Raw genomic sequence first — 16,471 nt, forward strand, 5'->3', positions numbered from 1 at the left:
ATATTTATACACAAATACATTGATAATTAATTTTAGTAGTTGATTTTAGTATATAAATAACATTTTGGATAACCACCTAATAAAATTCTCTATCTTTGGCCAAAAAAAAATAACCTAATAAAACCTGAGGCCTTTACAAATTTCTTTGTATTATTCTAAATAAATGTTTGGTGGCCAGTGGCCACTTGAGTATATATGTGTTTGTCCGTTTATTTATTTGTTTGTTTCTTTCTTTCTTATAAATAATAGTAACTAATAAATGATCATGTGTCCACCATGTGGGAATTTCATAAAATTTGGATTTAGATCCAATCTAACCGCAGCTGAGTTAAATTTAATTTTACTAGCTTGTCTCTTTGAAACTTGAAAGACCATAAAAAGTTAAGAGATAAACACAAGATGCTTTATTAGCTTAGGTTACTTGAGAAAAGAACTTCAACCTTTTTATCATTATTATTGTGGATCCCTCATGTTTCATTTAATTAAAATTAGGATTATTAAATAGTATTTAAAAATTTATATTGGTAACAAAAATAAATTTTTGAATTTACTGAATTTTAAGAATAAAAAAAGTAGTATTTTCTAATTATGTTTATAAAATACTATATTAAAATCTCTTCTTTAAGTTTTTTTTTTAAATATATAAATATATGGTTATTTTGTCACATTTTTAAATTTGTTGAAGACTTATTTATAAGTTATTTTTGTCAACAATATGAGTTTTTTTTTTGCTATTTTGAAATTTTTTATGATTAAAAATATTATCTGATTTGATTTGATTTGATTCGATACTTTATATATTTGAAAGATTAGAGATTTATTGTATTTGAAACTATATGTTTTGAATTGGTTTGGGAGGCTTGTATTAGAAAACCGTAGTTAACGGCGGTTATAACGTTAACTAGATGCATCTGGCTCAGACCTCAGCTAGCAGGGGCGTTGCTAGCCTAACGTGTAGGCCACACGTTGGATCTGTTATTCCGTACACACACTAGAGAAAAGGGCTACCTTTAGAGGTGCAGCCGCCCAAGTGTGAACTATTTGATTTGATTTTTGTATGAGAACTACCTTATTGATTCACTTATTCATATAAATTATTATTTTCTAACTAAAATTATTTTCATAATAATGTTTAGATGGTCTCATGTGAATTATAGATGTACTGTCTAGTCACTGAGTTGCAAAACTCATTCCGTTTTTCTAAAAATATTTTTCAGGATTAAATATTTAATTAGGTGAGCCTTTTTATTCAAGAGTAATGATCTGCAATTAGTATCTATTCGTTTTTGAGTTCTTAGACGTCGTCTGTTCCATATGTCACAGGCAAGATGCACCAACATTTATTTTATTTTTGTTTGTTAAAAATATGTAATTATTCATTTTAGACATTATAAATTTATTTAAAATATTTATAATTTTCTTATTCAACTTATATTTGAGTCGGTTAAGCTTGTTTGGGGATTATTTTCCTGAGCGTTGATCATGATTATTTTGGGCCGGGACACAAATATTTGGTGGCCAGTGGCCAGTGGCCACGTGAGTATATATGTGTTTGTCCATTTATTTATTTATTTTTTTCTTATAAATAATAGTAACTAATAAATGCGCAAATTAATTTTGTTATGGAGAGTGAGTACGTGTTGGACCACGTTATGGAGAGAAGGAGAGCTTTACCGGCCTGTGGTGTCAAGTACATAGAAATCGGACCGTGCGAAGGGTAAGGACACAATTCGGACCCAGCGAGTTGTTTACCTTGTTCAAAAAAACATATAATAATCAAAACGTACTCTCCGATTTCATTTACGGTAATTATTAAAATTTTATTCATTCACAACTCGCAGAGTCCGATAACTTTGATGTGAACTTCATGTATTCCCTCCATGCAAAACGGACCCTCCGATTTGCTTAAAAAAAAATTAACAATACTGAAATCGGATAGTCCGATTTCTTAACACCAAATCTGAGAAAAACTGTCCCACAAATTAGTCTAACACCTCTATATACCATAACCACACACAACACAATCACAACTTTCATATCCAAAAAAATCAGCCTAATAAATGATCATGTGTCCACCATATGGGAATTTCATAAAATTTGGATTTAGATCCAATCTGACGGCTCCTGAGTTAAATTTAAGGTGCATTTTATGGTGCCTATTTATATTTGCCTAACTTATTAAAAGAAGATAAAAATTAATATTTAAATTAAAAAAATATAAAAATAAATAATTTTTTAATAAATTTATCATACAAAATAAGTTCGACAATTTTGACACTAAAATTATAGACACCATAGAATTTACCTAAATTTAATTTTACTAACTTGTCTCTTTGAAACTTGAAAGACTGAAAAGTTAAGAAATAAAGACAAGATGCTTTTTTAGCCTAGGTTACTTGAGAAAAGAACTTCAACCCTTTTATCATTATTGTGGATCCTCATGTTTTATTTAATTAAAATTAGGATTATTAAATAGTATTTGAAAATTTATATTGCTAACAAAAATAAACTTTTTAATTTACTGAATTTTAAGAATAAAAAGTATTTTTTTCTAATTATGTTTATAAAATTTTATATTAAAATATGTTCTTTAATTTTTTTAAAAAAGAAAAATATAAAGAAACAATGAGTTTAATGAATAATGTAGTTATGCATATAGTAACTTCTTTTTTTTTTAATTATGTTTTAATTTTATTGAACCAATTTTAAATTCCATTTTTTACATTATTTACGAAAGTTATTGTTTATCTAACAAAATTATTTTAAAAAATATATAAATATATGATTATTTTATCACATTTTTTAATTTGTTGAAGACTTATTTGTAAGTTACTTTTGTCAACAATACGAGTTTTTTGTTGCTATTTTGATAAATTATACTTAAAATGATTAAATGTTAACCATAGTTAATTCAATAACATATAAAAATTGCAAATATTTTTTGCCTTTTAAAATGGATGAAGGCAGTGGCGGAACTTGAAACAAAATTTTGGGAGGGCCAAATCGAAAATAATTGTCAAAATATTTTTTATATGGATCTCATTTAAGATAAACTCGTCTAATCTCATCTCTCAGGTTTGAGTGATACTGCCAAATTTAAAGCCTTTTTCAAGATCTCGTTCCAAAAAGTTAAGGTTAAAGTCATCAGATATAACTTTTTGAACTTTTGAAGGTTATATCTCACTTTTTTTCGTGATTCATTAAAGTAGAAGAATTATCTACATGTGTTGATATTGTAAAAGTTATATGTTCTCCTTCTTAAATATTAGCCTTCTTCTTAAAAAATGTATCAATTTTTTTATTTTTCATTATTATTTTATATAAAAATTTGAATATATATCTTGTAAAATATATAAAGAAGTTAGAAGGACAAATATTAAAATTTATAATATTTATTGAATTTTTTTTATCAATTTATACAAATACAATAATATTAATGCTTATTGAATATTCTATTATTTTTTATTATATAAAAAATTAAATTAAATAAATAAAAATATCTAATTTTTTATATTTGAACTTAAAGATAGAGAGAGTATTGTTTATTGAACTTATTAGATATTTTAAGTCATAGTAAAATATTTAAGTCAATTGAACTATTTTTTATCTTTTAAAAAAATACTACTAAATTTTTTATAAAAAGTTTGGGGAGGCCATGGCTCCCCCTTGTCTGAACTAAACTCCACCACTGCATGAAGGATACACACAAGTTTCAAAAGCTTCACTAACCGCAGGTTCATATTATTCAATCCTCATCCATTTGTTGGCAGTATGCAATCATAACTAAATCCCCTTCAAGTTCAAGATCTGTTCAACACTAATTTTGGCATAAAATTTGCAGGGAAATAGAATATAGAATGAGATCGAATTCATTTGATTATTCATGGCAGCCTTTTTTTTTTAATTATTATTAAATACACCTGGAGTCAAATATGCTATATTACACACCACTTAAATGTTTCAAAATGTCACCACCTCTACCTAATTTATAATCATTAGACTGGTAAGTAAGTAGTAGTTATTATATTGTCTAAGTAGTAGTTATATATTCAGTTTATGTCTATAGATTATATTGGAATGTGTATTGACATGTAATAATAAAAGGAAAAGTCTGGGAGGTCAGCAACTTTTTTAAATTCTGGCCAGCATGTAACTAGTAAAAAAAAGTGAGTCATTGGATGAAATTTCACACCAATCTCACACTATTAAAATTATTATTGATGACTATTTGATAGCTACAAATACCAAAAGTTACTGGCCCCCTAGCACTCCTCATAATAAAATAGTCAGAATAGTGACTATAATCAATTAGTTTTTAAATAAGGTAGAAATACTTAATTAAGAGGCAAAGTCACAATATATATAACATATCACATACTACCAAACACTAAAAAAGAGAAAAGTAATCATAATAAACAAAACAGCCTTCTCTACAAAATTGTTCAAATAGTCTAATAACCAAAAAAGCAGAACATGCACAGCAGTCTTCATCCTGGGTCCTATGTCTCTGGTCCTATCTCCCAATTTTGTAAAAGGAGGTTGAGTTCGAACAATTTAACAAATTGATACCTCCGTTTTCAATTTTTGTGACTTCAGGTGAATTTCACGATTTGTTTTTGCAGAGTTGCAATTCTTTCCGTAGATCTCCCTTAAAAGGCTCGCTGATATCCCTTTCCTCCCTCTTGAATAACATAACAATCATTCTTCGAATCGTCACCTCCCTTGTAAATTTACGTGACTTCAGACTCCCCAACTCCCACTTCCACGTTGGGTTACTTTGGCCCAGGCGTCCTGACACCTTCCAACGGTCATCGCCTATGGCACCCCTTTTGAAAGACCTAACAAATTGAATTAAATTTGGAATGTCCAAGGGAATTTTGGACTTTATCATTTTATACACTGTTTCTCCTACCTTTAAAAGTATTGAAGAGAAAAACTCTCAATAATGACCTATATACTCTCTTTTAAATTGTTCAGGGACTCACTGAGTAATTACTAGCCAAAGAAAATAAAGTTTGATTATTGACTTCACAATATCCCATGCACCTACTCACAATATTCTTCAAGTGTATCCCCTGTCAACAAAATAAGAAAAATCATTTCTTCACAATGAATTACAGCGCATCAAAATGACATCAATGTTACAAATTAACTTACCTTCCAACAATCAGCAGCCAATTTTGTAAAAGGAGGTTGAGTTCGAACAGTTTCAAAAATTGATACCCCGTTTCTAATTTCTGTGACTTCAGATAAATTTCACGATTTGTTTCAGCAGAGTTGCAATTCTTTCGGTAGTATTTAGAATATTATAATTAGGGGACAAAATCAGGAAAATATTAAAGATGATTAAAAAAAATTAATGTAATTTATTAGGATATTATTTCATAATGAGCGTATTTCTAGCGTACTCTTGGTCTATATATTGGTTACAACCTTGTAATCACATATGAAATATATGAATAACAAAAAAATATTTTTCTAAATAAAAAAAATGTTATCATGGTACAAAGAGTTTAGTAAAGAAACAAAAAATTATTTAGAAAAGTATTATTTTTGTTATTCATATATTTCATATGTGCTTACAAAGTTGTTACCAATAAATAGACTAAAAGTACGCTAAGAGTACGCTCTTTATAGAATAATATTCTAATAAATTACATTGATTTTTTCTAATCATCTTTGATATTTTCCTGATTTTGTTCTATAATTATAATATTCTAATACGTAGATCTTCCTCAAAGGCTCGCTGATATCCATTTCCTTCCTCTTAAACAACCTAATAATCATTCTTCGAATTGTCACCTCCCTTGTAAATTTACGTGACTTCAGACTCCCCAACTCCCACTTTCACGTTGGGTTATTTTGGCCCAGGCGTCCTGACACCTTCCAATGGTCATCGCCTATGGCACCCCTCTTGAAAGACCTAACAAACTGAATTAAATTTGGAATGTCTAGAAAAATTTTAGACTTTATTATTTTATCTACTGTTTCTCCTGAAGAGAAAAACTCTCAATAATAACCTATATACTCTTTCTCCTTTAAATTGTTCAGGGACTGCCTCCATGAACAATTCAGCATCAGTCACGTCTCGGAATTTACGGTCTCCAATAAGGAGGCCACTTACATAAAGACACAAAAAAATGTCTTTTTTTAAAGACATTCATACGTGGCATAATATGATTGGACATTTTTATTAAACCGGTTAATAAGCTATTTTTTAATAATTTAAAATAAAATCGGTTTATTAGAGAAAAATAATAAACCTAATTATCCGTATTATAATTATTAGATTCGGTTTACTGATCAATTTACACAATATAAACTGAATTATATTTGAATTTTTATAAAAAGACAAATATATCCTTAATTTTTATTTTACAAATATTTAAATCTCTAATAATTTAAAAATACAATTAAATCCCTATTAAAAAAATTCTAACCCTAACCCTTATCCTGCCCAAGCCCAAATTCAAACCTAATGGTGAAATGGTGAAATAATTTGCAGCCTCCTGAGATTCTCCCAAACTCACTCGATCATGCTCAAACCTGGAAAGAAGGGATGTTCTCGGTAATACAATTCATCAATTCCCAGATTCAAAGTCGCAATCTTTGGAGAATTTACAGGAACTTACAGCAGGTAAAGTGGCTGCTAATCTTGAAAGCCCCAGGTCTGTGATGACTCACTGCAGTGCTGATAGATTTATGTTGAGAAGGCATTCCTCAAGCCAAGTTCTTCCTTCTGGAAGTAAGAGACTCTGGTGAAAGATGTTTCTCTGGAGCCATAGGAACATACATAGACCTATTTCAAGCAAATCAACACAGGTGAATCCTGGTGTGGCTGTAACGCACAATCCATACGGGTACTCTTCCGACACCCTTGAACCGAAGCACAAGCAGTCACCAGGAAATGTGGAATGGTAAGTAGTATTGTATTCCATTCATTACGATTAATCACACGAAATACCAATTACGAACGTGAGTGTGATTCAGAAGATAGACGAGAGGATATTTCGGTTGAGTAAGAACAAGGCTTCTTCGAAATCTGCAGCTGATATAAGATTTGAGTTCTGATTCTCTCATTTTAAGGCTCTTCAGGTAATTTAATTTAATTTTTATTTTTCCCTTATTCTTCCATTTACGTATGCTAATGCAATAGTGTGTGAAGTAGAGTTCTGTTTTTTTTTTTTTTTCACGTTAGGTTAATACGCTTTGTATTTTCGCAATTGTTGATTCGCGGTGATGAACTGATTATGCGTTTGGTGCGGAATTTGCAATGCAAGCCTCAGAATCTTAGATCCTACTATTGTAATTTAGAAACAGCGAAAACTAGTGCTTTATTTGTTGAATTTTATCAAAGAAGAGGAAATTTATTATGTGAAGAAGCTTAGTATTTTGGAAATGGATGATAATTAATTAAGGTGAACTAAAGTGAAGTTGTTCTGTTTAGCTATAATATAGAATCCTTGAGACTTGGATGTTTTATCAAATGCAAGGGTGTTCTAAGAGGCGGCGCAGAGGTGGCAGTGAAGCGAATATCACAAGAGAATGACGGCGTGAGAGAGTTCCTAGCAGAAATTTCAAGCCTTGGAAGATTGAAGCAGAGAAACTTGGTTGCTCTGAGAGGATGGTGCAAGAAAGACATGGGAAATTTCTTGTTAGTTTATGAATACATGGATAATGGGAGTTTGGATAAGAGAGTGTTTTGTGATGAGAGCATGATGCTGAACTGTGAAGAGAGAATAAGAAATATCAAAGGTGTGGCCTTTGCTGTGTTGTATTTGCATGAAGGTTGGGAAGAACAAGTTCTGCATAGGGACATCAAAGCCAGCAATGTGTTACTTGATAAGGATATGAATGGAAAGCTTGGAGACTTTGGATTAGCAAGAATGCATAGCCATGGCCAAGTTGCTAGCACAACAAAGTTGGTTGGAACAGTTGGTTACATGGCTCCAGAAGTGATCAAGACTGGACAAGCCTCGACTCGCACGGATGTGTACATGTTTGGAATCTTGATTTTAGAGGTCGTGTGGAAGGAGGCCTATGGAAGAAGGTAAGCCACCTCTTGTGGAGCTTGTGTGGGGACTAATGGTTAAAGGGGAACTAATAAATGCACTTGATGAGAGGTTAAGTGCTAAAGGAGACTTCAATCTGCAACAAGTTGAGAAGGTTCTTCAGTTGGGATTGTTGTGTGCATACCCTGAACCAAAATCAAGACCAAACATGAGACAAGTTGTGAGTATTTTAGAAGGGAACAATGAGGGAGGAGAAGAATCAGAGAATGAGAATGCGGATACTTGTTTGCTTCTAAAGTTGAAATCTGGGGATATTTTTTCTGAGTATTCTAATTATTTTAGCTATTCAACACACCCAACATTTGAAGATATTCGCCAGTCTAATACTTCTTCAATGTCTCTTACTTGGTCTAAATCTGTAGTTGAGGGTAGATGAATCTTTTCCCATCAATGCAATTATGGAGATGATGTGTTTAGGTGATGAATTTTTTGATCCATTTTATCACATTATATATTGATGTAAATAATGTATCAGAGCATAAATGAATTGATGAACATATGATTGTGATCTAGTAATTCTTTTTAAACTCCTTGATTATATTATTGAGGACATTTTCATAGAAGAAATCCGGCTGTCAATTTTTTTTCATATTACATGATGAGGAATGTTTAGCCTTTCTTTGGTTAACGTAAAGAAGCAAAATAAGCACAATGTTTTATTTATTTATTTATTTATTTATTTTTATGATGTCTTAAGATTGCTGTTAGGTGAAAATTTTTGCTTAGTCTGCACCTAATAAGCTAAAGAAAAGAAAGATACACATTACATAACCAAGAAAAAGAAAACGTGATCATTCATCATTCATTCAACTTGAGATTTGTCAACAAACTACTCATATATAAACCTTAGACAAGTATTATATCAATTTCTAGTTTTTCTATGGTCTTCATTGTATTTTGTTTTCTCTTGAATGACAATACGTAAATTAATTAGTTTTTTTTTTTTTTAAAAAAGTCTTATTATCTAGTCCATGTCAAATGGTTTAAATATCAGAAGGCCACATTCCATAATATTGAATGACTACAAGTGACATGTTAAAAGTAAGCAAAGATGATTTATCTTTAAGTTCTAAAGTAGTTGTAATCAAGGGGGGAAATGTCTAAATCACCAAAATTATACTCTTTTTATCCAAATTTTGCTGCTAAAAAAGTTGTATGTTGATTTTAGAATTGTTTTCAATAATAATTCAGTGTGCGGGGAAATAAAGGAAATAGATGGTTCTGTTAATAATAACAAATGCTGATTTTCTTGTTTGTAGGTACCCAAGGGATGGGAAGCTCTTTGTTAATGTTGTTTCGGTAGAAAGTGGTAAAGCTATTGCAAAGTCAAGCAAGGTGCTGGTGCAAAATGGGAGTTGTCAGTGGTCAGATAAACACATTGAAATTATAAACACATAATAAAGTCATAAAAAAGTTAATTACAATTAAAGACTTTGTTGGCATTATCCATTGAAGCTGTACTCTCTGATTTTTTACAATGAAGCAAAGCTACAGATTTGTACTTGATTGATTCTCCTATACATATCTCTAAATGTATTTACACAGCATGACTCAAAACCACGACGAAACAAAGCCTCCTTCTAAGCAATGGGTTTGTCAAAAAGCTTAACATCCATGTTCACATTCTAATACTTCTTTCCTCCTATTTGCTATCATAAACCAGGTTCATGAGCCCAAAAAGCATCTGAATCCGGACAAAAGAGAGAAAAATCGTGGATTTCTCTATTTGCTATGTGCCAATTGACAAAGCGAGCTTGTATCGACTTGAACAGAAAAAGGATGACCGGAAAAAGACAGCATTTATCATCTTCCCTGCAAGATCATATCCAAACTTGAAAACAAGGACCAAAATAAAATATACTAGAAGCAAAGCAGAAAGCCCATCTAAAAGCAGTTTCTCAAAGGAATAAATAAATGGAGTTATTAAAATTTTTCTTCTTTCATCACAAAGACAGTGCTTTATCTGTGATAACTCAAAACTCCAGGAACAAAAAATTATGAGGGACATCCAGCAGTTATTGGCAAGTGGTGGGCTACTGGAAAGAAATAGATAGAAGCTACAAACCCAAATTATCTAAAGTGGATGGGACCTTGGAAATTTGGCATCTCAAGTATTGCTCTATGTTAAAATGTCTATAGTGGACAAATGAAGATGGCACCAATTTACTCAGACCATGCTTACATCAGTACTGTCATAAGCTTACATCTTAGGATTATGCTTGATCTATTAGAACATGTTGTTCATTGGAACCTATATAAATTTTGAAATACCATCCTTCTTTTCCAGAACAAAAAATAAAGCATACTCAAAGTTGTTAGCTATTTTCATTTTTTTTAGTAGATAACATTCTCTCGGTGAAGGTTCTTTACTTGTAGAAAACAACAAATTAAATGCACACAAATTGAGGATTCACCCAAAATTCAAGAATTATGAACATAGAAATCCTATAGGTGTTGACAAAACAACAAAATCAATGTGCTAATGAATTGTAAGTTGAACAAGCATCAAAATATAGCCAAAAGTGCCTCATCCAAGAACAGTGTGCCTAACATTTTCGCAATTTAATCTTTATAGTAGATACAACACATAAATAAAATGCAAAACATTACATAGGCATTCAATCAAGCATGTGGTGTGCAATGCAGAAATTCAGCATAATCAATGAGAATATTTATAAAAATAAATAGTTTGTAAAATTATAGTATAATTTAAAAAAGTATAATAGTAATAAATGAGAATATTTACTTTCTCCCAATAATATAATCATCTACTCCAAGACAAATGCTAATAACAACTTTTTATTCTTTAATCATTTACTAAGAAAATAACAAGGAGTGAATTTCCATTCATTTTTTATTCCAATAATAAACAATTTACAAAAAATAAAATTGATGTGAAATAGGCCTTCAATACTTTTTATTCCATACGTATTTATTTCAATAATAAATAATTTGAAAAAATACTAGTTTGAATTTATAATTTAAATTTGAATATCAAATGAAAAAATTAAATATCTTAGTTATCTTGTTACAATATCCTGACAAAAAAATTGGATTTAATTTGAAAATTAGTGAGAAATTATAAATATCTTTTTACATTTATTAGGATATCTTTATTTAAAAAAATAGATTTTTCATTATCTTCATTAGTTATCTCTATAAATAACAGTGTTTATCATGAAGTTTTAAACCTAACACTTTTTTTTAATAACTGCATTGCATATCAGAGGAGCAGAGAATATGAGTAAGGTAATCACACTTGTTTTTGTTAAATGATCGATTATTAGTCTTTTATAAATTCTGTTTAGTAGTTTTTTTAGTCTAATAACAATATTAAATTTATTTGGCTTGAGCAGTTTTCACTGGATTCCTCTGTAACCTCTAAAGAAGAATCAAACATGGACTTTTCCGCCTTGGATGAGAAGGTAATCCATTTTTTTGGGCTACAATACCCGAATATGCATTACTTTCTTGGCATACTCTATTTAACATGTCTTTAATTATCTTTTATGATGTTTATAGTTGCTGTGTTGTAACCTTAGTATACAAGTAACGCATCTTAGTGTATGTCATGTTGTAGCTTGGAAAGGGTGTTGCCGAGGCACTGTCGACAATGATTCGCGAAGCTGTTGTGCAAGGGATAACAACAGTTCTCCCAGAAATTGTGAAAACGGTTGGTTCTTCACCAAAAAGTGTGAGTGACGGTGTCAAGCTTTCGAATGCTACTCCAGTTGTTACACCGCCGTCGGACACTTCAAAACGCAGAAAGCTTTCGAATACTGCATCAGTTGTTACTCCGCTGTCGGACCCTTTGAAAGAAATACTTGATGCCAATCCCTCAATGTGTTTGGGTGACGAACCAGTCACCAGAAAGAATACTTGGAGGTGCAAGGAAAAAAAGCGTGGATTACCGGTCAACGCAGTTAAGGTTTTATCTTTTTATTTTTAAATAACAACTATTAAATACCACCTAGATAGCATTTGATCAAAATAGTACATAATAGATGGTGTTATAGTACACAATGTACAACATTATTCTAGCGTTGGATTTGTCACGGTTCCCATTCAGGGGTGAAGAACTTTTTAGTATTCTCACATATTGCTATATTAATGTTAATTCATGAAATACGATCTCTTCCTCAACTTCTCTCTTTTTCACTAGACATGATGTCTAGCTTCATTGTTGAGTATTTTAGGCTCGTGAGTACCGATTTTTTCTTTGGTCATCAAATTGTGCCTGTTAGTGACCTTAGAAGGTTGATTAGAACCCTGGTTAAGATTAGGGAGCTAAATTTTATTTGTTGATATTTATAATGATTTTGTTGATGTCGTGAAAACAGATCCTTTGAGATGACATTACTTACAAATAAGTAACAGTGTCTAAAATAATTATCATATTTTTTGGAGTTGCAGAAAGAATTGCAATTTGCGAAAAAATTTCCTCCGGGGTCTCCATGGCTTTACTACAACAACTACGATCCAAATATGGACGGGGATGACATGCCACGTGTGAGTACTTAACTATTTGGAGACCGTTAGTAGATGAAAATACTTTTTATTTTTCATACGCAATAAAAAATTTATAAATTATTTATATTATTTTATAATTGCATTTTAATTAACTTTGTGTTGATCAAAATGAATGAGTACTGAACTTTTTTTTCTGTTGCTATCTTTTTTATAGTGTTTAGACCTTGTATTTCGGCCAACTAAAGAGATGAAATTTTTTAATAAAGAATTGGCCATTGCTGCCTACATATTTGGAAAAAATATGGATCCAGAGTAAGTAAAATTAACTTTTTATTTTTAGTTAATATTTAATTTTTTATATAATTTTTATATAACCTACTATACCACTATAGTATAATATTCTAATTTTATGAATTTAGGGAAGTGCTTGTTCCAAACGATCATTGTAGTGGCACACGCAAGACTCTTCTGACTATAATGCCCGGCAATCCAATAATTGGTGATGTAAGAATTAATTTTGCATTATTTATTTATTTATTATCCTTGTAAAAGTATCAAATTTGGATTGGTGCAGAATAACTCTGATTTTTTGTACTCTATAGGTTCTTACCTTAGTTTGTTCGATGCTCACCAAAGGACATTTTGGGCCAAAAGGAAACATACATGCCAACCAATGGTTTCTGCCACCAACATTTTCTGTTAAGTCCCTTGGCATATCGAAATTTAGCCTTCAAATTTAATATATTTTCCCAAGTAGACTGAAAACATAATAAGATTCCTAACTTAGTTTAATATTCATGGCAGCAAATTGTGTTAAGCCCGAAACAGAACTGTGTCCGCACAATGAAATACATCAAGGATAACTTCATGGGGGACCTTGCCAGTTTACATCAGGTTGGTTAATTTTATTGAACTTTCAATTAATTCATATAATAATATTTCATGACTGTTTATAGTTAAGGTTATTTTCTGAATATTGTTGTAGATTTTTGTCCCAATTCACCTCAATAGCCATTGGTTTCTCATAGTGGTTGATTTACTGAACGGGGTCGTGAAATATCTGGACTCTTTCAAAAAGGGCACATTGGAAGCAGAGCGTAAGAGTGTCATTAACACTTTGTTAAATTACCTAGAGGAATTTTTGTCCGAGAAGAATTTTGGTGAAACACCTTCCTTTAGAAACATTCAATTTTCAAAGTATAAATTCAGAGAACCAGATGTCCCGCAACAATCTGCCAAATCGTATGTTTAAATTTACCATTTTTTAAAGTAAAAATTCAATTTTCTGGCAGTTTGTTATTTTGTGATATTCCTTCGTTAACATGTGCATTGAATTGTGGCAAAGGAATAACTGTGGTATTTGGGTCACTCAATGGATGCAGCTCACTCGCTATTGGAACCTTGGTAATAAGACATGGGTAAGAAAAATAACATTGTCAATGAAATTATGTTTGTTCCATTTTGTAATATCGTTGTTACTGTCTGTTAGGTTATTTCTGATTACACAAGAATGCGTCTGGCTGTGGATTTAGTGAATGACGAAAATAACTCAAAGCGGGATATCATAGAGGAACTTGCTATCACTGACTGGAATAAAAAGATGCAGCAATCTGTCATGCAAACTTAGGACATTATTACCTTTTTTATTAGAAGTTATGGATTGAATTAGACTATTTTATTTTTCATTAAAATACAAGTTAACTTTATATCTTGCACTTATTTCTTTGACTTTTTAAATATATGGATCTTTTTATTATTTATAATGATTTATATCTTTCACTTAGAATATTTTTTTTTATTTTTGTTATTATCCTGAAACATTTGGTGCGTGAGAGGATATTTATAGTGTATAATTTAGGATTCATGGAACAGTACACTTTGGTATGTTAGGCTGCGTTTGTTTTAAAAAACAGGACAGAGGATGACACTGAGACAGAGATAATAAGATGGAAACACTAAAAATTATTGTTTGTGTATTATATGAAATGACTAAAATAATCATTGATTCTAAATTTTTTACCTTAAGTACAAACTAATTTAATAGAGAATGAGAGTACATAGGAGTACAGACGAAACTTAAAAAAATATTGAAGGGACCTAAAATTTTAATAAAAAAAATATAATAATATTTATATTAAAATAAAATTATAATTATATTTATTTTATTTTTAAATTTATTATTAATATGTAGGAATACATATGGTTAAGATTAATAAAAAATAGATATGAATTTGATAAATTAAAAATTTTGTTTAGGTTAATAAGCCAAATTAATTTTAAATAAAAAATCAATTTTAAAAATAAAATTCATTTTTACATGAAAAAAATAATTTCTGCACATAGAAATCTATTTTTATTTAAAAAATTAATTTTTTTGTCTAAAAACTGATTTTTCTTCAAATTATATAAAATCAATTACAAATTATAAATTATTTTTTAGCATTTTAAAAGATTAATTTTGCCTTTAATAATATTTATTTTTCAAAAGTTTCAAGACTAATTATAGAAAAAAAAAAGAAGGGATAATAGTGAAATAATAAAAATTATCTATGGAAAAAAAAAACAAAATTTATACAAAAGTCCGTATCCACTCTTCTAAATCCCGTGTTCATCATTGTCCTATCGTAAAAGAGTTTACACAAAAATATAAAAAACTGTCTCAGAGACAATGTGTTCTGTGTTCATATCTCTGCTTCTAAACACATTTTAAACATGAACTGTTCATGTCTCTGTGTCCTATCTCCAATAACAAACGCTACCTTAGTGACATTACCTAAACAGAGCAACCAAAGGTGTATAGGTGTATACATCTCATTATTGGCGGATTCACCGATAAAAGTAGAATAATATATATCAAAGTAATGTGAGATAACTTGGCTAATATAAGGTGATATTTTAGATTAAAAATAATAAAATACACTAAAAAAAAAACATTGGTTAACGACAAAGCAGTAGCTGCGATATGGTTTGCACTCAACCCCGCTGCTTGAGTTTGATCCGTCTGGTGGAAGCACTGAAATATCTCTAAGCTGATTGCAGTTATCAACATATAGCATCAAGAGGCTTGAAAGATCATCAATACAATCAGGAGTTAACCATTTCAATTGGAGAAAACAACTGAGAATTAACTCAAGATCCTTATCTGATAGATCACAACTTTTGAGATTTAGTCTACTTAACTTTGGGAGCGAATCAATTCTGACCTTTAATACCTTCCACAAGAGTTTTGGAAGTTGAGGACATTCTTCCACATTCAGATCTTCAATATTCTGAAACATGGTAGGATTGCTAGGTAGAATCTCAAAACTTTTGCAGGATCTCAACACTAAAACTTCAATACTACTAAAGTTTTCTACCGAGTTTGAAAACTCTTTTATGGCAGTCCCTCCTATATCAATATTTTAAATATTTTCCACTTTTTCCAAAACATTTGGGAAACTCTGAATGCTAGAACATTCTCTAAGGTTAAGGTATTCAAGAGATTTTGACCTCAGGCCACTCGGAAATCCCTTGAGTTTGCATGTGATAGGACCTCAAACTTTGGAGACTTAAGATCATAGTTCAAACCAAGAAAGGCTGTGGGTGAAAAAGCCAAGCTTATGAACTTTATAATAAATGCGTACCGCACAGATTGATACTTGTCGAACATCAACCATGGAAGGTATATTACAGTTATAATAATTTTTCCGTGCATTTCGTAAATCAAACAGAATTTTAGCATGGATTTTAGCATGACTAAGAAACAACAAGAGACCCTTTTGAATTTTAGCAAGAATAAGAACGATAATATGGACAGGGGGAAGGAGGACGCCGAACTACGAGAGAGGAAGCAGAGGCGCCGACAGCACGGACGGCGGCGGCACCGCGGCAGAACAGTTGCAGGGAGAACTTAGGGTTTTGGTAGGGTGAGTTTGGAAGGTGCTATGGGT

At 30.8% G+C, this 16,471-nt stretch overlaps 1 pseudogene; it reads left to right on the top strand.

Annotated features, from left to right (window-relative positions):
- Positions 1–6,765: 6,765 nt before the first annotated feature.
- LOC112756542 (L-type lectin-domain containing receptor kinase VII.1-like) lies at positions 6,766–8,584 on the top strand (annotated as a pseudogene).
- The last annotated feature ends 7,887 nt before the right edge of the window (positions 8,585–16,471 follow it).

This window comes from Arachis hypogaea, chromosome 16, assembly GCF_003086295.3.
Source record: "Arachis hypogaea cultivar Tifrunner chromosome 16, arahy.Tifrunner.gnm2.J5K5, whole genome shotgun sequence".
Taxonomy (NCBI): domain Eukaryota; kingdom Viridiplantae; phylum Streptophyta; class Magnoliopsida; order Fabales; family Fabaceae; genus Arachis; species Arachis hypogaea.